We start from the raw sequence: 24,948 nt of genomic DNA, 5'->3' as shown, positions 1-24,948 counted from the left end.
ATTGTTTTCAGCTCTGGATACTCATTAGAATCACCTGGGAAACTCTAAAAATCTTATAGTGTCCGGGATGCACACCTCATAAAAATTAAGTCAGAATTGCCAGGTGTGGGGCCTGTAAGGACCAAGAAAAGATCAAAATGTTAGATTCAGGAAAGTGTGCTGGGATTGCCAGAGTGTAGGAGCAGAGACAGGGAGGCAATGATAGGGACCCTGTAAGGCTGAGAACAAAGGAAGACAAATGTTTGCATTCCATTGGTCAGAGACCCTTATCAGAAGTTTATGTTTGAAATTCGCCAATGAGCTAGACCCAGCCCCTGTTGCTATGCTGTGTGCAACCCCCTTAGCGAATAGGTAACTGCCACATCTGCTTCTGTTTAATGCTTGCTTACTTAGGATATATAAGGACCTAGATGTAAGCGCCAGGCGCGATTCCTGTTTGTAGCTCCTTGTGGGTACGGTGTCTCCGGACACCTGGGAATTCACCCCTGCGCAGGTTAAACAGGCCAATAAAGAAACATCTATACTCCTGAAAGTCTCCGACGTCTGTTCTTGTACCCGGTGCATGCTACATCCTGGGGGCTCGTCCGGGATCTCCCTCGGTGGAGTTTTTGGGTCGGAGACCGGAGGGACAGCTCGAGCTCAGTAAGTATTTACTGAGGATCCTCATTTGGTGTGGCTTTTAGGCTCCAGAGCGTATAAACCTGAGGTAGTAGGTGGGACGCCACTGGTAACCTACCCAGGGCCTTCAGAAGTGGGACACTGCTTTCTGAAAGGAATTGTTAACTCTAGAAGTGACCGGTCACATTAGGAATTTTTGTGCCGCGCTGCGCTGCGTTTTGTCTGAGCTTGAATGACTGAGTTGAGTGGGAGACAATCTTTTACTCTTGTCATACTGCTTGTTGGTGGTAGTGTGTTGTCACTTGTTCTGTTAATTCTTGAATGTTTAGAGGCAGACAGAGCAGGATACAGAAGAATGGGACAACAGGAGTCCGTGCCCGGTTCCCTGCTCGAGTGCCTGCTGAACAACCTTTCTGACTTCCAGAAGAGGGCCCAAGGGTACGGAGGGCCACCTCCAGATCGAGAAACCCTCCAGACCTTAAGCCAGTTAGAATGGCCCACCTTCAACGTAGGGTGGCCCACTGAGGGCACTTTTGATCTTCCTATTGTGTTTGCTGTCCGGGCCATTATCTACCAGGTGCCCCATCCAGACCAATTTTTGTATATAGATGTGTGGATTGATACTGCCACTGAGAAGCCGGGTCATATCAGGAAATACATAAAGGATATCAAGGAGAGAGAAGGGTAGTGTGCCTTACTGCAGATAATCAGAAAGCAGGGAAAGGCAGCAAGAAGGAAAAGGGAGAAGCTAATCCCCTGGCACAGCCTACCGTGCCATCATCTAGACTTTACCCTGTTTTGCCCGAGCCACTGGAGGACCACCTAGACCCGGTGAATTTTCCTCCACCCTATTGGTGGCAGGAGGCACCTGATTCTTCGCAGCAAGATGTGAGCGGGCTTTCAAGTCCGTCTCACACTCGAGGAGGGGCGGTTTATGGGGCAGGAGGCACCGCTATCTTGCCTCCTTCGGTGGGAGGAGCCCAGGGGAACATGGCCATTTTGCTGCTCCGGGAGTCACCACCAGCACTGGATGCAGGTCCCCGTGTGCCACCCCGTTTTATCTATGTGCCTTTTTTCTCCAGTGATTTGTATAATTGGAAACATCAAAATCCTCCCTTTTCTGAGAAACCGCAAGGATTAATATCCTTGCTTGAGACCATTTTTAGGACCCACCAGCCAATGTGGGATGATTGTCAACAGGTCTTCCAAACTCTTTTTATTACAGAAGAAAGGAACAGGATAATGAAAGAAGCAGCAAAAGCTGTTTTAGAGGATGGGGGAACGGATGTGGAAGTCGAGAATGTCCTTCCTAAACAACCCCCAAATTGGGACCCAAATACTTCTGGGGGAAGGGAGGCACTCTTCCAGTACTGCCGGGCTCTGTTACAGGGCTTAAAGGCAGCAGCCAGGAGACCCAGTAACTTCAGTAAGGTAAGTGAGGTTATCCAGGGAAGGGAAGAGTCCCCCACCGCATTTTTAGAGCGGCTAATAGAGGCCTACTGGGTTTATACCCCCATAGATCCAGAGGCTGAAGAAAATCGCAGGCTAGAAAATATAGGCTTTGTGACTCAAGCTGCATCAGACATTAGGAAGAAGCTTCAGAAGTTAGAAGGATTTGAAGGGAAAAATAGAAGCGAGCTGCTCGAAATAGCTCAGAAGGTATACATAAATAGGGACGACCCAAACTTAGGGAGAGCAGCCGTCAAAATCCTCCTTGCCGCTCATAAGTCTGAAGGGAAAGGAAAAGGGAAGCAGCAACAACGAGGCAAGGAAAGAGGTCAACCACAAGAGTGAATAGACAAAGACCAGTGTGCATACTGCAAGGAGAAAGGACACTGGAGGAGAGAGTGCCCAAAGTTACAGGCCGACAGCCAGAAGCCAAAGCAAGCCCCAGAGTTCTTGCTCCAAACCTGGGCTCCATTTCCGTTGGCTCCCAGGAACCCATGGTCACCTTAACAGTCGAAGGAAAGCCAATAGACTTCCTAGTTGACACAGGAGCCACCTACTCAGTTCTGAAGAAACCACAGGGCCAAATACAGAAAGAAACTACAAAGATAGTAAGGGTAATGGGCAAAGCGGAAGCTTACCCACGGGCCACTGTGAGAATTACTAATTTGGGCCGAGGCACTATCACCCACTCATTTCTACTCATTCCAGATTGTCCTTATCCTCTCATGGGCGAGCTGCTCGAAATAGCTCAGAAGGTATACCTCTTGCAGAAACTTCAAGCCACAATCACCTTCAAGCAAGGAGATAGCAGTTCCCAAGAAGGCGAAAAAGTCAGCCTAGAGGTACTGGTGCCCCTATCTGAAGAATACTTGATGGCAGCCCTCCAGGAAGGTAAGGACGAAGCCACCGGGGTCCCAGAGGAGTTGCGGGAAAAGGTGCCCGGGGTGTGGGCAGAAACCAACCCACCACACCTAGCCACTCACCAGCCACCTGTCATAGTGCAGTTGCTGAGCACTGCTAGCCCAGTATGGGTAAGGCAATACCCCATCCCTGCACGGGCTAAGCAGGGCATAGCACAGCATTTGAAGTGCTTATTAATGGCAGGCATCCTTTGAGAATGCCAATTGGCCTGGAACACACCTTTGCTCCCAGTCCAGAAGCGTGGGACCCAGGATTATTGCCTGGTGCAGGATCTGCGAAAAGTAAACGCCTGGGTAGAGACTATTCACCCCACAGTGCCAAATCCTTACATTTTGTTAAGCTCGTTGCTCCCTACTCATATCTATTACTCAGTATTAGATTTGAAGGACGCTTTCTTCTGTATTCCACTGGCCTCCAAGAGCCAAGAGATATTTGCTTTTGAATGGAATGATCCAGAGAATGGACTAGTGGGCAATATACATGGACCAGGCTTCCCCAAGGGTTCAAGAACTCCCCCACTATCTTTAATGAGGCTTTGAGCAAGGACTTGCAGGGGTTTCGCGCTGCCCACCCATCGATTGTGCTGCTCCAATATGTGGATGACCTCCTCATCGCCGCAGCAGAAGAGGAACAACGTAAGGAGGCCACCCTAGACCTACTCCAGGACCTCCAGCAGATGGGGTATTGAGTCTCTGCCAAGAAGGCCCAGATCGTCACCCAAACTGTAAGTTATCTAGGGTATAACTTACAAGGGGGACAAAGGACATTATCCAGTCAAAGGATCCAGACTGTGTTACAGATCCCAGAACCCACTAACAAGAGGCAAGTACGGGAGTTTCTGAGAGCAGTGGGCTATTGCAGACTTTGGATACTAGGGTTTGCAGAGCTGGCCAGGCCCCTACACGAGTTGACTCGGGATAAAGAAGAACAGTTCAATTGGACAGATAAGGAAAGGAAAGCTTTCCAAGCATTGAAGGAAGCCTTAGTAGCCACCCCTGCATTGGCCCTACCAGACATGGCCAAACCCTTCCAGCTGTATATTGCTGAAAAGGGAGGGGTAGCCTTGGGAATCCTCAGCCAAGAGCTTGGGCCATGGAAAAGGCCCGTAGCATATCTGTCCAAGAAGCTAGACCCCATAGCGGCTGGCTGGCCAACCTGCTTAAGGGCACCTCCACCCTAGTTAAGGAAGCTAATAAAGTGATATTGGGCCAGGACATTCAAGTTATTGGGGAACACTATCTAGAGCAAGTGCTGCGTGCACCACCGGATAGGTGGCTCTCCAATGCACGATTGACGCAGTACCAAGCACAGCTATTGAATCCCCTGGCAGTACAGTTTTTGAAGATGGCAGCCCTAAACCCTGCTACTTTGCTACCCTTACCGGACCCAACAGTGGTCCATGATTGCAGACAGATACTGGACACTGTAACAGGGGCCAGACTGGACCTTCGGGACCAGGCCTACGAGAAGGCAGACCTCATGCTGTTCACTGATGGAAGCCGCTATGTCCGAGATGGACAAAGGTATGCAGGAGCAGCGGTAACTACCCAGGACAGAATCTTGTGGCAAAGGGCGTTGCCAAAAGGTACGTCTGCGCAGCGAGCGGAGCTGATCGAACTGACGCAGGCCCTCCAGATAGCTGAGGGAAAAGTGGTTAACATCTACACGGACAGCAGGTATGCCTTTGCCACTGCCCACATTCATGGTGTCATTTACAAAGAAAGAGGCCTGCTAACTGCAGGAGGAAAAGAAATTAAAAATAAAACTGAGATCCTGGCCCTGCTTGATGCCATTTGGCTTCCCTCTAAAGTGGCCATAATTCATTGCAAAGGACATCAAAAAGGGGACTCTCCAATTGTTCAAGGAAACCGTTTTGCTGACGCTGCTGCCAGAGGAGCTGCGGAAGAAGGAACTGCAGACATTCTTCCACTCTTACTTCAACCTTTGCTGCCCTCAGACCCTAAGTATACTCCTTAAGAAGAGCAAGAAGGGGAAGCAATAGGGGATAAAAGAAATAAGCAAGGATGGATAAAACTTCCAGATACCAGACTCTACTTACCCAGGGAATTATAGGAGAAATAGTAAAGGAAATCCATGCAAGTTCCCACCTAGGGCAAAATAAGATAGAACAACTAATCAAGAAGTACTATGTGGGACCCCAGATTAGAAATATAGTACAATCTATAGTTTCCAGATGTAAGGCTTGTGCTAAGCTCAATGCCATAAACAAGAAGCTTCCCCCCTTAGTTAGATATAGGGGAAAGTGCCCACGAGAATTATGGGAAATAGATTTTACAGAAATGACTCCAGGGAAAACAGGATTCAAGTATCTACTTGTACTAATAGATACCTTTATAGGATGGACAGAAGCCTTTCCTACCAAGGGTGAAACCGCTTCCACAGTTTGTAAGATCCTACTAAGGGAGATCATCCCTAGATATGGGATCCCCATAGCAATAGGATCTGATAATGGACCAGCTTTCATCTCTAAGATCTCTCAGGAGTTAGCTAAGAGGTTAGGAATTGATTGGAAATTACATTGTATTTACAGGCCTCAAAGCTCAGGTCAAGTAGAAAGAATGAATAGGACTTTAAAGGAAACTCTAATTAAGTTGAGGGAGGAGACCAGCGAAAACTGGGTAGAGTTACTCCCTTTTGCCCTATTCCGGGTTAGATGTACACCGTACACTAATAAATGGTCCCCCTATGAGCTCATGTTTGAACAACCAGTTCCTCTAGTTCCCCAGATCACCAGAGAGGAAATAGAGGTATCTAATCATAACTTCCTCAAGCCCCTACAGGCATTGCAGCAAATCCAGAGAGAAGTAAGAGAGCTACGGGAGGAGAGGGCTGCAGCATCAGAAGACAACACCCAGAAGTTTTCACCACTGGACCCTGGACAGTGGGTTTGGATCCTTAACCACCGACGAGGGAACCTAGAGCCACGGTGGCAAGGACCGTTCCAGGTACTGCTCAGCACCCCCTCTGTGGTCAAGGTAGCTGAGAAACTTTACTGGATCCACCTTTCCCACGTGACACCAGCTCAACCCCCTGAGGAGGAGTCTCGAACATAGCAAGTCAAACAAACCCCCGGAGAACCTCTAAAACTCACTTTCTCCTCTGTAAACTGCTAATTGTTTTTTTTTTTTTTTTAAATAAATTTTTATTAATGGTAATGGGATGACATTAATAAATCAGGGTACATATATTCAAAGAAAACATGTCTAGGTTATTTTGTCATTAAATTATGTTGCATACCCCTCGCCCAAAGTCAGATTGTCCTTCGCCACCCTCTATCTAGTTCTCTGTGCCCCTCCCCCTCCCCCTAACTCTCCCCCTGTCCTCCCTCCCCCCACCCCTGGTAACCACCACACTCTTGTCCATGTCTCTTAGTCTCATTTTTATGTTCCACCAATGTATGGAATCATGTAGTTCTTGTTTTTTTTCTGATTTACTTATTTCACTCCTTATAATGTTATCAAGATCCCACCATTTTGCTGTAAATGATCTGATGTCATCGTTTCTTATGGCTGAGAAGTATTCCATAGTGTATATGTGCCACATCTTCTTTATCCAGTCTTCTATTGAAGGGCTTTTTGGTTGTTTCCATGTCTTGGCCACTGTGAAAAGTGCTGCAATGAACATGGGGCTACATGTGTCTTCACGTATCAATGTTTCTGAGGTTTTGGGGTATATACCCAGTAGAGGGATTGCTGGGTCATAAGGTAGTTCTATTTGCAGTTTTTTGAGGAACCACCATACTTTCCTCCATAATGGTTGTACTACTTTACAGTCCCACCAACAGTGAATGAGGGTTCCTTTTTCTCCACAGCCTCTCCAACATTTGCTATTACCCGTCTTGTTGATCATAGCTAATCTAACAGGGGTGAGGTGGTATCTCATTGTAGTTTTGATTTGCATTTCCCTAATAACTAATGAAGCTGAGCATTTTTTCATATATCTGTTGGCCATTTGTATCTCTTCCTGGGAGAAGTGTCTATTCATGTCTTCTTCCCATTTTTTTATTGGATTGTTTGTTTGTTTGTTGTTGAGTTTTATGAGTTCTTTGTAAATTTTGGAAATTAGGCCCTTATCTGAGCTGTTGTTTGAAAATATCATTTCCCATTTAGTTGGCTGTCTGTTTATTTTTATATCAGTTTCTCTTGCTGAGCAAAAACTTTTTATTCTGATGTAGTCCCATTCATTTATCTTTGCCTTCACTTCTCTTGCCATTGGAGTCAAGTTCATAAAATGTTCTTTAAAACCCAGGTCCATGAGTTTAGTACCTATGTCTTCTTCTATGTACTTTATTGTTTCAGGTCTTATATTTAGGTCTTTGATCCATTTTGAATTAATTTTAGTACACGGGGACAGGCTGTAGTCGAGTTTCATTCTTTTGCATGTGGCTTTCCAGTTTTCCCAACACCATTTGTTGAAGAGGCTTTCTTTTCTCCATTGTGTGTTGTTGGCCCCTTTATCAAAGATTATTTGACCATATATATGTGGTTTTATTTCTGGGCTTTCTATTCTGTTCCATTGGTCTGAGTGTCTATTTTTCTGCCAATACCATGCTGTTTTGATTATTGTGGCCCTATAATATAGTTTAAAGTCAGGTATTGTAATGCCCCCAGCTTCATTCTTTTTCCTTAGGATTGTTTTGGCTATTCGGGGTTTTTTATAGTTCCATATAAATCTGATGATTTTTTGTTCCATTTCTTTAAAAAATCTCATAGGAATTTTGATGGGAATTGCATTAAATATGTATATTGCTTTGGGTAATATGGCCATTTTGATTATATTTATTTTTCCTATCCAAGAACAAGGAATATTTTTCCATCTCATTGTATCTTTTTCGATTTCCCTTAACAATGCTTTGTAATTTTCATTATATAGGTCCTTTACATTCTTTGTTATGTTTATTCCTAGGTATTTTATTTTTTTTGTTGCAATCGTGAAGGGGATTATTTTTTTGAGTTCGTTTTCTAATATTTCATTGTTGGCATAGAGAAAGGCTATGGACTTCTGTATGTTAATTTTGTATCCTGCGACCTTACTGTATTGGTTTATTGTTTCTAATAATCTTTTTGTGGAGTCCTTCGGGTTTTCGATGTATAGGATCATATCATCAGCAAAAAGTGATACCTTTACTTCTTCTTTTCCAATATGGATGCCTTTTATTTCTTTGTCTTGTCTAATTGCTCTGGCCAGAACTTCTAGCACCACGTTAAATAAGAGTGGAGAGAGTGGACAACCCTGTCTTGTTCCTGATTTAAGGGGGAAAGCCTTCAGTTTAGTGCCATTTAATATGATGTTAGCTGATGGTTTATCATATATGGCCTTTATCATGTTGAGATATTTTCCTTCTATACCCATTTTGTTGAGAGTCTTAAACATAAAATTGTGTTGTATTTTATCAAAAGCCTTTTCTGCATCTATTGATAAGATCATGTGGTTTTTGTTCTTTGTTTTGTTGATATGGTGTATTACGTTAACCGTTTTGCGTATGTTGAACCATCCTTGAGATTCTGGGATGAATCCCACTTGATCATGATGTATTATTTTTTTAATATGTTGTTGTATTCGGTTTGCCAGTATTTTGTTTAGAATTTTAGCATCTGTATTCATTAGAGATATTGGTCTGTAGTTTTCTTTCTTTGTGCCATCCTTGCCAGGTTTTGGTATGAGGGTTATGTTGGCCTCATAAAATGTGTTTGGAAGTATTGCTTTTTCTTCAATTTTTTGGAAGACTTTGAGTAGAATAGGAACCAAGTCTTCTTTGAATGTTTGATAGAATTCACTAGTATAACCGTCTGGGCCTGGACTTTTATTTTTGGGGAGGTTTTTAATAGTTTTTTCTATTTCCTCCCTGCTGATTGGTCTGTTTAGGCTTTCTGCTTCTTCATGACTCAGTCTAGGAAGGTTGTATTGTTCTAGGAATTTATCCATTTCTTCTAGATTGTTGTATTTGGTGGCATATAATTTTTCATAGTATTCTACAATAATTCTTTGTATATCTATGATGTCTGTGGTAATCTCTCCTCTTTCATTTTGGATTTTATTTATTTGAGTCCTGTGCCTTTTTTCCTTGGTGAGTCTTGCCAAGGGTTTGTCAATTTTGTTGACCTTTTCAAAGAACCAGCTCCTTGTTTTATTGATTTTTTCTATAGTTTTTCTGTTCTCTATTTCATTTATTTCTGCTCTGATTTTTATTATCTCCTTTCTTGGGCTGGTTTTGGGTTGTCTTTGTTCTTCTTTTTCTAGTTCCTTAAGGTGTGAAGTTAAGTGGTTTACTTCGGCTCTCTCTTGTTTGTTCATATAGGCCTGAAGTGATATGAACTTTCCTCTTATTACTGCTTTTGCTGCATCCCAGAGATTCTGATATGTCGTATTTTCATTTTCATTTGTCTGTATGTATGTTTTGATCTCTGCGCTTATTTCTTCTTTGACCCATTCATTTTTTAGAAGTATGTTGTTTAGTTTCCACATTTTTGTGGGTTTTTCCCCCTCTTTTTTGCAGTTGAATTCTAGTTTCAAGGCTTTATGATCAGAAAATATGCTTGGTACAATTTCAGTTTTTTAAATTTGCTGATATTGTCTTTGTGGCCCAACATATGGTCAATTCTTGAGAATGTTCCATGTACACTAGAGAAAAATGTATACTCTGTCGCTTTGGGATGAAGTGTCCTGTAGATGTCTATCATATCCAGGTGTTCTAGTATTTCGTTCAAGGCCACTATATCTTTATTGATTCTCTGTTTGGATGACCGATCTAGAGCCATCAGCGGAGTATTGAGGTCTCCAAGTATGATTGTATTTTTGTTAGTTTCTGTTTTAAGGTCAATAAGTAGCTGTCTTATATATTTTGGTTCTCCTTGGTTTGGTGCATATATATTAAGGATTGTTATGTCTTCTTGATTCAGTGTCCCCTTAATCATTATGAAGTGACCATTTTTGTCTCTGAGTACTTTTTCTGTCTTGTAGTCAGCATTATCAGATATGAGTATTGCTACACCTGCTTTTTTTTGGGTGTTGTTTGCTTGGAGTATTGTTTTCCAGCCTTTCACTTTGAATTTGTTTTTATCCTTGTTGCTTAGATGTGTTTCTTGTAGGCAGCATATAGTTGGATTTTCTTTTTTAATCCATTCTGCTACTCTGTGTCTTTTTATTGGTAAGTTTAATCCATTTACATTTAGTGTAATTATTGACACTTGTGGGTTCCCTACTGCCATTTTATAAATTGCTTTCTGTTAGTTTTGTATCTAGTTTGATTCTTCTCTTTTGTTTTTCTATCATTTGTTTCTGTTTGTTTGTGTTCCATACTTCTTTCCTCTGTTGCTACCTTTTTTAAGTCATGTGTTTTTGTGGTGTTTTTTTCTAGGGTGGTTACCATTAAGTAATGAAAAGGGTACCTACCATATTCATTGTAGTACCCTATCTTATAAGTATTTCTGCACTTCATCGTCCTTTGCTACTGTTAATCTCCATTCTCTCCCCCCCTTTTTTTTTCCTTTGTTGTCACAGTTTAAGTTTGGTTTTATTGTGTTCTTGGTGGAGCTGTTACTTGTGGTGTTGTTTTCTTTTGTTCTTTGAATCTGGTTGGAAAACCCCCTTTAGTATTTCCTGGAGTGGGGGCTTTCTCGTGATAAATTCTCTCATCTTTTCTGTATTTGTGAATGTTTTTATATCTCCTTCATACTTGAAGGATAGCTTTGATGGGTATAGTATTCTTGGCTGAAAGTTCCTCTCTTTCAGGGCTTTAAATATTGGGGTCCACTCTCTTCTAGCTTGTAGAGTTTCTGCTGAGAAATCTGATGATAATCTAATAGGCCTTCCTTTATATGTTGTACTCTTCTTTTCCCTGGCTGCCTTGAGAATTTTTTCTTTGTCATTGGTTTGTGTCATCTTTATTATGATGTGCCTTGGAGTGGGTTTGTTGGGGTTAAGAAAACTCGGTGTTCTGTTTGCTTCTTGAATTTGAGGCTTTAGTTCTTTCCACAGGCTTGGGAAGTTCTCGTATATTATTTGTTTGAGTATATTCTCCATTCCATTTTCTTTCTCTTCTCCCTCTGATATACCTATTATTCTTATGTTATTCTTTCTGATGGAGTCAGATAATTCCTGTAGGGCTTTCTCGTTTTTTATTATTTTTGAGTCTCTTTCTTCTTCTCTCTGTTGTGCCTCAAGTTGTTTGTCTTCTATTTCACTAATCCTATCTTCAATCTGGGTTGTTCTGCTAGCTAAGCTTGTTACCTCGTTTTTCAGCTCGTGAATTGAGTTTTTCATTTCTGTTTGATTTGTTTTTATAGTTTCAATTTCCTTGATAATATATTCTTTGTGTTCATTGAGTTGTTTTCTGATCTCCCTATATTGCCTTTCCGTGTTTTCTTGTATATCTCTGAGTATTTTTAAGATTTCTATTTTAAATTCTCTGTCATTTAGCTCCAAGGCTTCCAATATGTTAAGTCTTTTCTCCATAGATTTTTCCACATCTATTTGTGTTACCTCTCTTTCTTTTGTATCCATAATATTCGATTTCCTCTTTCTTATTGGCATCTGAGGGTGGTCTTGTTGATAGCACTAATTAGAATTAATAAAGAGTAAAAAGTAAAAAACAAAAAAACAAAAAAACAAACAAAAAAGAAAAAACAAAGGGTAAAACACCCCACAAAAAAAAGCAGTAATAATTTATTATTTCCCCCTTTTTTTTTTCTTTGTTCTCCTTCCCTCCTCTCCCCTCCTCAGGGAAATATCGTGCCTATAATGGAGGGCCTGGTTTTCGGTGAAGAGTTCAAGGGGGCAAGAAATAAAAAAAAAATAAAAATAAAAAAATAAAATAAAATAAAAAAAAGGAAGAAAATCTTAGGCAAGCATAAGTTGATCTGCCTGCGGGTGACGGTCAACCAAGAGATATAATGAGAGGGACAAGAGGGAACCAGAAAAAAGGACAAAAAAAGTAATAATCAAGAAGAAAAAATAAAAATAATAAGTAAAAATACGTTGTATTAAGTGGAGCAAAGACCAAATACAATGGAGACCTTGGGTTGGGAGGACCCAAAATGCCACAAAAACAAACCAACCAGAAAAAAACAAAAACAAAACCGAAAAAGAAAAACAAAGCCAAAAAAAACCTTGAGTCCCAAATTAACTAATTTGTTCGTGATTGAGGATTAAATGGGAGGAAAGTAAAACGAGAAAAGAAAAAACGAATAGAAAGGAAAAAATAAGAAAAAGAGAAAAACGAAGGAAGAAATAAAAAAGGAAGAGAAAAAAACAAAATAAGGCAAAAAAAAAACAAAAGAGGAGAGAGTGAGAATTAAGTGTCCTGGAGTATAACCCCAAAGGAGGGTGAGGATGAAGAAGAGAAATAAAATGTAACACTTATGGGTAGTGTAGTTCAAGAAAAGGGAAGCATAAGATGGGCAGAGAATAGAAGGACTGAGGTGGAGGAAATAAAGGCAATAAGATAGAAGGAACAAACAACAACAAAAAAAACAAACAAACAAACAAACAAACAGTGGAACAAGCTGCAAAGTCTGTGGATTTTTCCTGATTTTGAGATGTCAACCTCTTCCTCCTTCTCCTCTCTCCCTCTTCCCGGTCGGCGACTCTGCACCCCAGGCCCTGCCCCTGCGCCACACCCAGGCAGGGACTTTCAGTTGATGGGGTTCTACGGCAATGTCACACAATTAGCTTTAGTCTTGTTGGTAGTCAAGGCCTGCCGGCGTCTGCAGGGTCTAACGACGAGAGAGTTCGCCTTCGTGGATTCTCTCTCCCAGTCCCCCCCCTCCTGAACCAGCAGCCTGGCGATCCAGCCACAAGGCTGCCACTGCTTCTGCCTGGGGAGAAAGAGGCTCAAAGAGCTGGGAAATCCCCACTCTATCCCCACTCAGTGCAAGGCTCTGGGAAGGGCTCTGACAGTCAGGGCCTCCAGTGTAATCAGGCGGGGGTGGGAGTCAATTGTTGTCAAGGTGATTGTTCAGCGCCTAGCATTCCGTTGGACCTCTCAACCCAGGCTTTCCACACTTTGTAGCCTGTTTTGGCCGGTAAGAAGAGGCACTAGTCTCTGCTTGCGACTAGTGTGGTATAGATCTTATTATCTGCCAAGTCCTTCTTGTTAGCGTTTATCCCTGAATATGGAGGCTCTATCAATCAGAAGTTGCCCCCGCCCCTATAGCGAGAGGCACCAAAAAAATATCACGCCTCTTGTCTTGGGTTGGTGAACTGAGAGAGATCTTATCAATTAGAACCGAGGGTGCGCAGATTTCACGGGTTAAGTTAATTTTAGTAATTGGGTCGCAGCTGTGCTCCCGAAGGTATTTCAGGCTGCCTGCGCGCGCCCCTCCCCCAACGCTTGATTGTTAGCTTGAATGGCTGGGTGAGGTGCCCCGCCCGCGGAGAGAATCTCCCAAGTAGGGAATACCGCCCTGGGGCCTCTCCCGCTCCCCGTGCGCGGGCCGCTGGGAACGTTAGCAGTGCTCGGTCTGCAATGCTCGGTCTGCAACCAGACCGGGAGCGCACCAGCGGCTGCTTGCTGCTCGTTCTGCAACCGACCCGGGCGCTGCTCGCGGCGGCTGGCGGCGGCGGCTGGCGGCGGCGGCGGCGGCGGCTTCCGAGTGCGGGATGACTTACCACAGGCGCACTTTCTCGCGGCTTGAATGAACGTCCCTGCGGTAGCTTCCTCCACACCCTCGTCTCTCAGATTCGAGTGATAACAGTCCTTTTGCTTTCAGTTTGCTCCGAAGATAAATTTTCCTGTTTCTAGTTGATAAATTTGTTGTGATTTTGGGGAGATCTGTCGGACGCGCTGCTCACGGCGCCATTTCCGTGACGTCACCACTGCTAATTGTTTATTGTCTTCCTGTAAATGGGTTAGAATTAAAGGAATGGGTATTAATCAGGACAGCTGATGGAACAATAATAGCACAAAACAATACATGGGGCAACCAAGTAACTTTTAGAGTAGATTTTTCAAAGTTCTTTGATGATGAGTTCTGTGACTCTCCTGCAGCACACAGGTCTATAGGATTAGGACCTAGAAAACCTTTGGGCTCATCACAATGGAATAACGAGGTGTGTTGGTCCTCTTGCAATAATAGGGCATTGTGATATATTCCAGATTATGTGTGTCCTGAGCCTCTTTCAGGGTGGTGCCACACTTGTGGATCTACCACTGACTATTGTAAGTCATGGGGGTGTGAAATGCTTGCTAGTAAATGGAAGCCACCAAGACCTGACCCAGACATAGATCTCTTCCACCTGGGAACTAAGTTTGGAGGGAAAAAGCCTAATGATGCAAGGGATTACCAATGTTCTATAAACAATTGTAACCCTACCATTGTCACCATCAAAAGACCTCAAGACCCAAGTTGGAGTAAGGGAAAAACATGTGGAATAAGACTCTATACTGAAGGCACGGATCCAGGAACCTTCTTTACTATCTAAAGATTACCCACAAAGAATAAGCTTCTCTTTGAAGGGGGAAAGAATAAGCTAACCCCTAGAGTGCCCAAACCACCAGCCACCTCTTTGACCAGTTCTTTCACAAGTAAGAAGGACTCAGTTAGTCCAACTCCATATAGTGTACCAGGAAGAACAGATCATAAGGCACTCTATCACGTTCTCCATCCGTCACCGGATGGACAGCAGGAAGAACTAGGATTATTAGACAAAGTGTTTACTTACTTTAATAACACTCAACCTAATATCACTGAGTCTTTCTGGCTGTGCCTTAACCCTAAACCTCCTTTTTACATTGGGATAGGAGTTGACACATCAGAAGGAAGGGATTTAGTTCCTAGCATTATAATCCCTCCCACTACTGAAAAACAAGACCAAATAAAAGATTGTTTTTCTGGGGGATCTCTCACCCATGGAAAAGGGACTTGTTATCCCATAGCTAACTTCACTTTAACTAATTCTAATTACAGTGACTATTGTCTTAATCAAGAAACTCTGTTTAGTGATCCAGAAAAACCTAAAGTGATAAAAGCACCAGAGGGATTATGATTTGTGTGTACCCAAGGTATATTCAAATGTATTGTTACTACAAACCCTGAGCTTTGTGTAAGTGTACATACATCATCCCTCAAGTGTATCTGTATGGAGGCAACCCTAATTTCCTTCTTACACCACCTTTAAGAGAAAAATGAGCTCCTTCACTTCTAATACCTATCATAGCCACTATAGGTATTGTAGGATCAGCAGCAGTAGGAGCTGCCTCTCTAATTCAGGGAGACTTGAATTTAAAGCAGTTGTCCCATACTTTCTCAAAGGACATTGCCATACTCCAGAACCAGGTAATTTTCTTAGAGAAGCAAATAGATTCTTTAGCAGAGGTGGCCCTACAGGAGAGGGCTAAACCTCCTTTTCCTTAAACAAGGAGGGTTATGTGCCGCCTTAGGCAAAGAATGCTGTTTTTATGTCAACCATTCTGGAATAATTAGGGAAAATATTAAAGTGTTAGTAAACAGGTTAAAGAATAGAAAGTTAGAAGAAGAGGATAACCCAGGCTGGTATGCCTCTATGTTCAGGACCTCTCCATGGCTAACTACTCTCATATCCACAATTGCTGGGCCACTACTGATACTTTTGTTAGCCCTCACTATTGGGCCTGTAGTTCTTAATAAACTCCTTGCATTTATAAAAGAGAGAATTGAGACTGAAAAGATAATGGTCCTATCTCAACCCTATACCATTCTTCCTACTGATGAAGAATCAAGGGTTTGATTTATGCCCCAACAGGAGTAGGGAATATAAGGACCAAGAAAAGATCAAAATGTTAGATTCAGGAAAGTGTGCTGGGATTGCCAGAGTGTAGGAGCAGAGACAGGGAGGCAATGATAGGGACCCTGTAAGGCTGAGAACAAAGGAAGACAAATGTTTGCATTCCATTGGTCAGAGACCCTTATCAGAAGTTTATGTTTGAAATTCGCCAATGAGCTAGACCCAGCCCCTGTTGCTATGCTGTGTGCGACCCCCTTAGCGAATAGGTAACTGCCACATCTGCTTCTGTTTAATGCTTACTTACTTAGGATATATAAGGACCTAGCTGTAAGCGCCAGGCGTGATTCCTGTTTGTAGCTCCTTGTGGATATGGTGTCTCCGGACACCTGGGAATTCGCCCCTGCGCAGGTTAAACTGGCCAATAAAGAAACATCTATACTCCTGAAAGTCTCCAACGTCTGTTCTCGTACCTGGTGCATGCTACAGGGCCCAGCTGTCAGAATTTTTTCAAGATCCTCAGGTGATTTCAGTGTATAGTCAGGATTAAGAAACACTGCTTTAACCTACCTATCCCTCCAGCTATCCCCACCTGTCCTCATTCTCTGTCAAACTTATCTCGCTGCCTCCCTTCCTGACTCCTAACTCATGTCTCTACCAGTAAAATCCGGCTCCAGTATAATCTATTTTTCACTCGCCTCTGCCCTCCAAGGCCTCAAGGTCACTGAAGATGTGCTCATTGCTAAATTCCACTCTCTGACTCAGCAGTGTTGACCCTGTTGACTACCTCTTCCTTCTTAAAGCCTTCCGTTCCCCTGGCTCCCTACTCTGCAGTCTCCTAGCTTTCTCCTGATGCCCCTTGCCCTCACCTTCTTTATAGGCCTGCTCTCCTTGGCTCCATTCTTATCCTTCTCTCTGTTCAATCTTGTTCAGAAAGTTCATCTATCCTGTTGGTTTTTGTTGCCATCCAAATGCTGATGACTCCCAAGGAGTCCTAAACATCTTTCCTGAACACCTCTATATCTGGTGCTTCCTGCACAGCTCTCGTTGGACCTCTCTGTAGCACCCCCAAATCCAGTGCTAAGATTGAACTCTTTATTTCACCCAACATTCCCAAACATGTTTTTTCTTCACTGTTTCTTGTTTCAATTTGCATCCAGTTACCTGAGTAAGTCAGAAATTATCTTTGTTCTCACAACCCTTTCAGGCAGTCGATCAAATCCAATTGTTTTATCTCCTGAGTAACTTTAATTAGGTTTCTTTTTTAATTTTATTCCTCTAGGAGTCCTTCCCTGATCCCTAGACTGGATTTGGCTTTTGGCTACATGCTTTGAGAGCATGCAATGTTTGCCCTAGTACAACACTCATCAAAACCTGTAGTAACTGCTAATGTCTGACATCCCCTGAAAGTAAGGAGCTAGGGACTTGAAGCAGCACCACATTTGCCCTCAGAGATCTTAGAGTCTAGGAAAAAAAAATTGATGATTGCAATAGACAGGAAAGTGCACAGGTATGTGTAAGGCTCTCACCATTCTGTGAAAGGATTGCTTGAGTAGTGACAAACTGTAGATGGCATGAGGAGACAGACAGGCTGAAGTGTGGAGAGTAGGTGGATTCTCTCTGTTTTAGTCTTAGCACCTCATAAAGAAGTAGGTCTGCTGAGCTGACTCCATGTGAATTCTTTTGGGGAGAATAGACTAAATTACATGTATCTTAACTTAGAAATGCTGATTTTAATAGTTAACACTGTATTGTACATTTGAAAGTTGCTAGGAGAGTAGATCTTAAAAGTTCCAGCACAAGAAAAAAAAATTTAACTATGTGAGGTGATGAATGTTAACTTGACTTATTGGGGTAATCATTTTGCAAGATATACAACATTATGTTGTATGCCTTATATTAATACAATATTATATACTGCTCAAAAAAATTAGGGGATCACATATTTATTTTGAAATATCCCTTAATTTTTGTGAGCAGTATATGTTAATTATATTTCGATTTTAAAAAAGAAAGGTAAGGAATAAAAGAAGTGCTGACTAATTATAGAAGTCCTTTAGACCTAAATATGGTCTGAAAAATCTAAGCATTTTAATTCTATAGACGTCTGAAATTTAAAATATCTTAATAAAATGGTTTTGCACAACTGTTGCAATATCCATTATGTATTTATAAATACTATGTGCATATTAAATATTTAAAAATGTATTATAATTTATTGTATAGTACTTGTCCTCCCCAATTCTATTCACTTTCCCTTCCTAAAAAGAACCATACAGCTGTTAGTAAGGAAGCCTACTCTTTGGTTCTCTTGCACTATATTGGCTGAGGACATTGTGGTCCATGTGTGGTGCAAGGGCATGGAAAGAAAGTCAAATTTGGTAATGGTGCTGCTGGTTGAAATTCTGCAACCTTTCAGGGGCATGTTTTCAAAGGGAATGATGAAAAAAAGTAAAGTTTTACAAGCTGTTTTTCTTAGATTTCTATTAAACTACAGTCTCTGAGATTTAAAATAAGTTTCATTACCAGCTCTAAGAAAGGCTATTTTTCCATAAGACTCTTATGTGGGCTTTTAGGAATTCTTGGAGTTAATAATTTTTCTCAGCACCAAATCCCTGGTGTCATTGTTCTTTGCCCATCTGCATACTTTGCATGCATAGGGCTGTTAGTGTGCATGTGTATCCAGGCCTTTGCATGTGGAATGAGGGTGCTTTCAAAAATCAGGCCCATAAAAGTTCTAAAGGAGGCAGTGAGTACTTGGACGGGGTCCAGGCACACGCTGCAGAGGCGCTGCAGTGATGTGGGTTGGGGGAGATCACAACTCTGATGAAGCTGCCTTTGCTCAGGACCTCTGTGCTCTTGAATGAATGGCGCTGGCTCTGTGCATTTACTACTTATGAGAGGCTTTCATACAACACTAAGTATGAAATTTACGGAGGAACGCACAAGGCTATTTTCAATGAATGCAGAATAACATCTGCTCTTCTTTGTTTGCAACTTGGAGCAAAAAAAAAAAATAGAAATTGGTTTTTCAGTCACAATATTGCTTGGGGAGACTGCTAGATGAGAAGCGGGAGTGGAAGGGAGTGTTTAAGAAAGAAGAATATTTAAAACATGAAGTTGAGCCCTGGTGGGTTGGATCAGCGGTAGAGCATCGGCCTGGCGTGTGGAACTCCTAGGTTCGATTCCCGGTCAGGGCACACAGGAGAAGCGCCCATCTGCTTCTCTACCCTTCCCCCTCTCCTTTCTCTCTATCTTTTTCTTCCCCTCCCTCAGCCAAGGCTCCATTGGAGCAAAGTTGGCCCAGGCACTGTGGATGGCTCCTTGGCCTCTGCCTCAGGCAGAGAATGGCTCTGAGTGCAGCGGAGCAATGCCCTAGATGGGCAGAGCATCGCCCCCTGGTGGGCATGCCGAGTGGATCCTGGTTGGGCGCATGCAGGAGTCTGTCTCTCTGCCTCCCCCTCTTCTCACTTCAGAAAAATACAAAACAAACAAAAAAACAAAACAAAACAAAAAAAACATGAGGTTGAAATAGCTGGTGAACATATGGAATATCTAATTTTGAATTCACATTTTTAACATTTAAGTTTGTATTGATAAGTTAAACTTTGCAATAAAGATTGTGATAAAGAACAGAATAACCAGCACCAGCCCCTGATAGGTTTTGATCCTGAGCCGCAGCCACATGGCAGCTGTATTTGGGGCTAGTGGCTGACAGTGCAGGTTGGGTCTGAAAGCTAGAGGAAGGGGACAAAATTGTGATTCACTTTTGAAGATTCTTGTTCCACTTATTGTGCACTCCACTGTGCTCAGAGCAGCTCCTAGTGTGTAGTTGGAACTCAAAAATATTTTTTTTAAGCTGAAATGATTAGTGACCAAGTTGACAAACACAATAAGGGCAGGGGGTTGGGAATGTGACAATACTCACATTCGCTTATACAGTTGGGAGAGAGTGACCTTAAAGAGATTAGAGTGACCTCTGGGGGAGGGGGAAAAAGATGAGCCTTTGTAACAAATCCTTTAGTGGGATGAAAACACAAATGCCTTGATTCACAAACAATATGATGAGAATGAAACATGGTCTAGCCCTGGCCGGTTGGCTCAGCGGTAGACCGTCGGCCTAGCGTGCGGAGGACCCGGGTTCGATTCCCGGCCAGGGCACACAGGAGAAGCGCCCATTTGCTTCTCCACCCCTCCGCCACGCTTTCCTCTCTGTCTCTCTCTTCCCCTCCCGCAGCCAAGGCTCCATTGGAGCAAAGATGGCCCGGGCGCTGGGGATGGCTCTGTGGCCTCTGCCCCAGGCGCTAGAGTGGCTCTGGTCGCAATATGGCGACGCCCAGGATGGGCAGAGCATCGCCCCCTGGTGGGCAGAGCGTCGCCCCATGGTGGGCGTGCCGGGTGGATCCCGGTCGGGCGCATGCGGGAGTCTGTCTGACTGTCTCTCCCCGTTTCCAGCTTCAGAAAAATGAAAAAAAAAAAAAAAAAAAAAAAAAAAAAAAGAAACATGGTCTAACCATTTACAAGGAAAAGAAGAGCTTGCTGAGGAAGGACAATTGGGGGTTATCATGTTATCCATTTATATACAAAATCATTCCAGCAGTGGACATACTACTCAGGAGGTGTCACTCTGGTCCCTCACAGAGGCATGGCCAACTGGGAAGCCAGGTAGTGGCTATCCTGCCTGGATTCCTTCTTTAGCATGTGAATTTCTCAAACATACTATGGAATTCTCATTGTACTTTAAAGTACTATGTTGACTTGACAGTTGTTAAAACTACTATAAAACAACTTCAGAAGCACATTGAAAGCAAGAGACAATCTATATGTATATCCTAACACTGAAACGTGATCCATCAGAGAGTCAAGTTGGTGGAAGAGGTGATCAAAGAATAACACATTGATTTAAACACTTGTCTTTGGTAACCATTTCTGAGAGTCATCTGTTATTTAAAAAATAAAGGCTAATGAATACTTTCATATTGAACTTATTTATTAGTTATTAAGTTTCCAGTTTTAGAGGCTATTGGGAGATGACTACTATACAGAGTGTAGTAGGAGCTAAGAGTAGATGAGGTTGACCAGGCAAGGGTTTAAACAGAAAAGCAGAGAGCCTGGGACAGACAAGGTGAGAGTGTATATTTCAGAGAAGTACAGAGTGAAGAGCTGCAGAGGAGACAGAGGTAACAGCCAAAGATGACCCAAGAAAAACCAGGTAGGCCATTACAGACACTAAGCAAAGAGGGTGTTTCCAAAAACAGGGAGTGAGCTTTAACAAATTATAGTAATGAAACTTATAACTTTACCATATGATAATATTTTATTTTCCTATTTAACTCCTTCAAACTTCAGAAAGTTCTGTAACTACCTGGATGTTTGTGGGGTTAGTAGATCCAGAAACACAGGTAACCTACCCAGATGCTTCATAAAGACATATGTTTTAAATAAGTCTACTATGACCATTTTTTTCTAAACAAAATATTGAATCACATGAGTTGACAGTGAGGCAGAATATTTTACATCAGGTTGTACTGGAAAACCGTGAGTAAAAGATAGCTGTGGGTATTCCCTCCCAGCTTTTGCTTTGAAAACTGAGGAATCACATTATATTTTCATATGAAGACTTTCCATCCCTCAGTAATTTTTACTATCTAAATAAAGATGTTGGCCCTGGTCAGTTGAATCAGTGCATAGAGCATCAGCCCAGTATGGACATCCTGGGTTTGATTCTGGGTCTGGGCACACAGGAGAAGCGACCATCTGCTTCTCTTCCCCTTCCTCCCCCTTCTCTCTCTCTTCTCCCACAGCCAGTGGCTCAGTTGGTCTGAGTGTTGGCCCCCAGTGCTGAGGACAGCTTGCTTAGTGCAACTATTGATCCCAGACAGGGGTTGCCCTGGTAAAGCCTGGTCAAGACACATGTGGGAGTCTGTCTTGCTATCTCCCCTACTCTCACTTAAAAAAATAAAAATAAAATAAATAAAGATATTTATGTCTTTTTGAAAATAAAGTTAATTAAGATTATTTCTACTCTAAAAGTAATATTCATTAGAGAACATTTTTATTATAGAAAAGACAAGAGGCAACTTCTCTGGCCCCCGTCTCGCAGACCAGAGAACCTCGTCAGGGATGCACTCTACTAAATAAAGCTTTTGTTATTCCACAAAATAATAATAATAATAAAATAAAAAAAGGAAAGAAAAGAAATTGAAGAAAATCACCCATTTTACCAACATCCAATCTCTGTTAACATTTTAAGAGTTTTTTTTTTTTTCTACACATTAAACACACAATTTACATTTAGGACTACTTTTTATAAATATTTTAACTTTTTTCTCCAATACACATGATATAATCAGTAGCTCACTTATTTTAAAGTTCTTATAAAGATTATTTTAATGGTTGTATTATACAATTTAATTAATGAGGTCTCCATGGTCAAATATTTATATTGATTTCTAATTTTCTCTGATTGTGAAGAACTCTGGCTTTAACACATTTATTCTAAATGCTTTTACATTTTTCACAGTATTTAACTTAATAGATTAAGAAATATGAATGTTTTGAAGCTATTGATTTGATTTGCTAAATTGCTTTCTAAGTTGGGTTCCAGTAGCCTTTGTTCTAAGCACAGGCTTTGTTGTAAGCACAGCTCTGGGTTAAATCCTGGCTCCATGGACTGGAGTAAGACCCTTAGGGGCCCTCACCAATGATAAAGGTATAGAAGGTACCCCATGCTCCCCCCAGTAGATAACTCAGATATAACATTCAATTAAAATCTGTTGTAAGGAAGGCTAATGAATAGTTTCCCTGTAATGATTACTTTAATGCTTTTATTTTTTTGAATATCAAAGTTCAAACCTTGTTTCTTTTTTTGTTTCTTTTTTGGTGTTCCTATTTTATTCATCTCCTTGACACAAGTGTGGATCACTTACACAGTCATAAGATCCCAAAGAACCGCCCTTTGTGCCTGTGAGAGCTGAGCAGCTCAATGGGTCTCTAAACTTTATCTGTAAACAGGAGAGAACAGTATCTATTTAATTGGGTTGGTTTTAAAGTTAACTCGGTTTGTTTGCTTTGCATAGTGTTTGTAATGTAGTGAGCATTTAATGAATGATTGCTGCTGTTGTTTTTAAATAGCTATCATAGTTTGCAGCCTTAAATACCAGCAAAGCATGACAGCTCTTAACCTGAAAAAATCTCTAATCATGGAGTAGTTTTTCTTAAAATGGAGTCTAATCTTGTTTAATTTACTTTTCCTTGCTTACTAGTGAGTTTGAACCTTTTTTTATGTTTGTGTTAGTAGGTTGCAGTCTCATTGACTTCTCCTGCTCACTGGCTCTGCTACAAGGCCTTTGGTGGCAACCATGGAACACCCGATCTAATGGGACTACATAATAAGGAAATGTACTGTTTCTTATAAGACAAAGCCCCAAATAAAGCTGCTGCAAAGGGATGAGTACGATTAAGATTCTGGCCTCTGCCCAACGCCTTCCCCAGAAGATGTGTCTCTGTCCCACCTCTAATGATCATGAGATGAGCACATTCACACAAAACTCTAAAAATACAGCTAAATTATCTTTTGATTTCTCATTGGGAAAGAACTTTCTAATCTAAAAAGCAGTGGATATTTATAAAAATTTTAATACATTTAAGTTCACTAACATTGTTAAATTTTTTAGGATATTTATTGCATTAGGTATTTATTATGTGGGGTGTTTGTTTCTTTTTTGCACTTCTCAGAAAAGTGCAAATTAAAATCACAGCAAAATATTATTACACACCAAATAAAATGGCTAAAATACAAAAACAAACAAAACCCCCACCAAAACTGGCAATACCAAGGGCCAACAAAGATGTGGAGCAACTGATTAAATTTTCATAAAATCCTGGTAGGAACACAAAATGGTGGATCAAGAAAAACAAGAAAGGAACTGTCTGTTTATGAGAGTGAAAAATTATTTCCCTAAATCCAGTGAGGTGATTTCTCCCTCTCATCTGATCAGCCAGAATGTAGTATATGTTCATTTCTAAATCTGATCACTGGCAAGAAGAATGGAACCACACCTTCAATACCTGAGTCTCTTGAGAACTGATCTTCTGGGCCAGGGTGGGAGCAGGCTCTTCAGGCCTAGGGCAGTGAGGGATGAAGGAGTGGCTATCGGAGGAAATCAAGGAGTGATTATGAGCCTGGGTGGGCAGGACTGGAAGGAAACAGATGTCTCATAAGCCCATGTGGCACTTACCCATTTGGCGACTGCCCAGAGAGGACCCTTCACACCTCTCACTCTCAGTCTCTTTCAGCACCAACTGGAATGGCCACCTTAACTGAATATTTGTCAAGTATCTGCCACAGACCTGAGTTGGGCTAAATGCTTAGAAATTGTATCGATATTTCTGCTGATCTCAGTTTTTCTACATGTGCATTTTATGTAATTTTTTTTTTTTTTTTTTGTCTCTCACAATGATATAATATTTTTTGTAAGTATATTGAGAATCAGTTACTTGGAGGAGTAAGGCACCTATAGAAATTTGTAATGACTGTCTGGTCAAATGCATTTATCCTTTTTTTTGTTTTTAATTTCTTCTAACACTTTTAAGTTTAGAAAATCCCCTCAAACTCCTTTGCACTTCACTCTCTAATAAAAGTATCAAGTTTCCTTCTAGATTTTTTTATGTGATTTGTTACATTCAGTTCTCTCTAATCTGTATTGGATTTAGTATGGTGTTAGATGTAAGAAGAGGATCTCTATTGATTTCTTTCCTAAACATGTAACTAATTGTTTCACTATTACTTGTTAAATAATAATTCCCACACTGTGACTTTTCTATTACAACAGATTATATTTCTATAAAATTTGGAGCTGGAGACCAGGAATTCTCATTCTTATGTAAAAGAGAGGAGTAGGAAAGAAGCACCCCAACACCAATCCCCTATACACACTGCATGCATGAGTTTATGAACTAACAGTTGCATAAAATTGAATTTTTCTACCTGGCTAACTGCCCTTCCTCTCAAATCTTCATTTAGCATATTTGGTTGACTTTCTGTAGTTTCTTTCATACCAAGTCTTCACAGTGCTGATTGAGATCATTATAGGTATAATTATTCTTCCTGACATTGTAATTTGCAGCTCTTAGAACAACATGCTAGAGTTTCCATGTGGCTTTGCCCACATCAACTTCCTTTTTTAGCAATAAATCTAGCAAAAATTTGCATACCTTTTTTAAAGTTTTAATCTACCC

General features: G+C 41.6%; 1 protein-coding gene across 1 annotated transcript in view; it reads left to right on the top strand.

Moving 5' to 3' along the window:
* KCNAB1 (potassium voltage-gated channel subfamily A regulatory beta subunit 1) overlaps positions 1 to 18,871 on the top strand; it is a 589,565-nt gene extending 570,694 nt beyond the window's left edge. Inside the window, exon 15 of the transcript XR_010749312.1 lies at positions 18,834 to 18,871. The gene's annotated coding sequence lies outside the window, so the exon portion shown is untranslated. The remainder of the gene's footprint in view (positions 1 to 18,833) is intronic.
* The last annotated feature ends 6,077 nt before the right edge of the window (positions 18,872 to 24,948 follow it).

Source organism: Saccopteryx leptura, chromosome 2 (genome assembly GCF_036850995.1).
Source record: "Saccopteryx leptura isolate mSacLep1 chromosome 2, mSacLep1_pri_phased_curated, whole genome shotgun sequence".
In the NCBI taxonomy this organism is placed as follows: Eukaryota; Metazoa; Chordata; class Mammalia; order Chiroptera; family Emballonuridae; genus Saccopteryx; species Saccopteryx leptura.
Note: the sequence above shows the minus strand (reverse complement) of the source record. Positions and strands in the feature narration are given on the sequence as shown.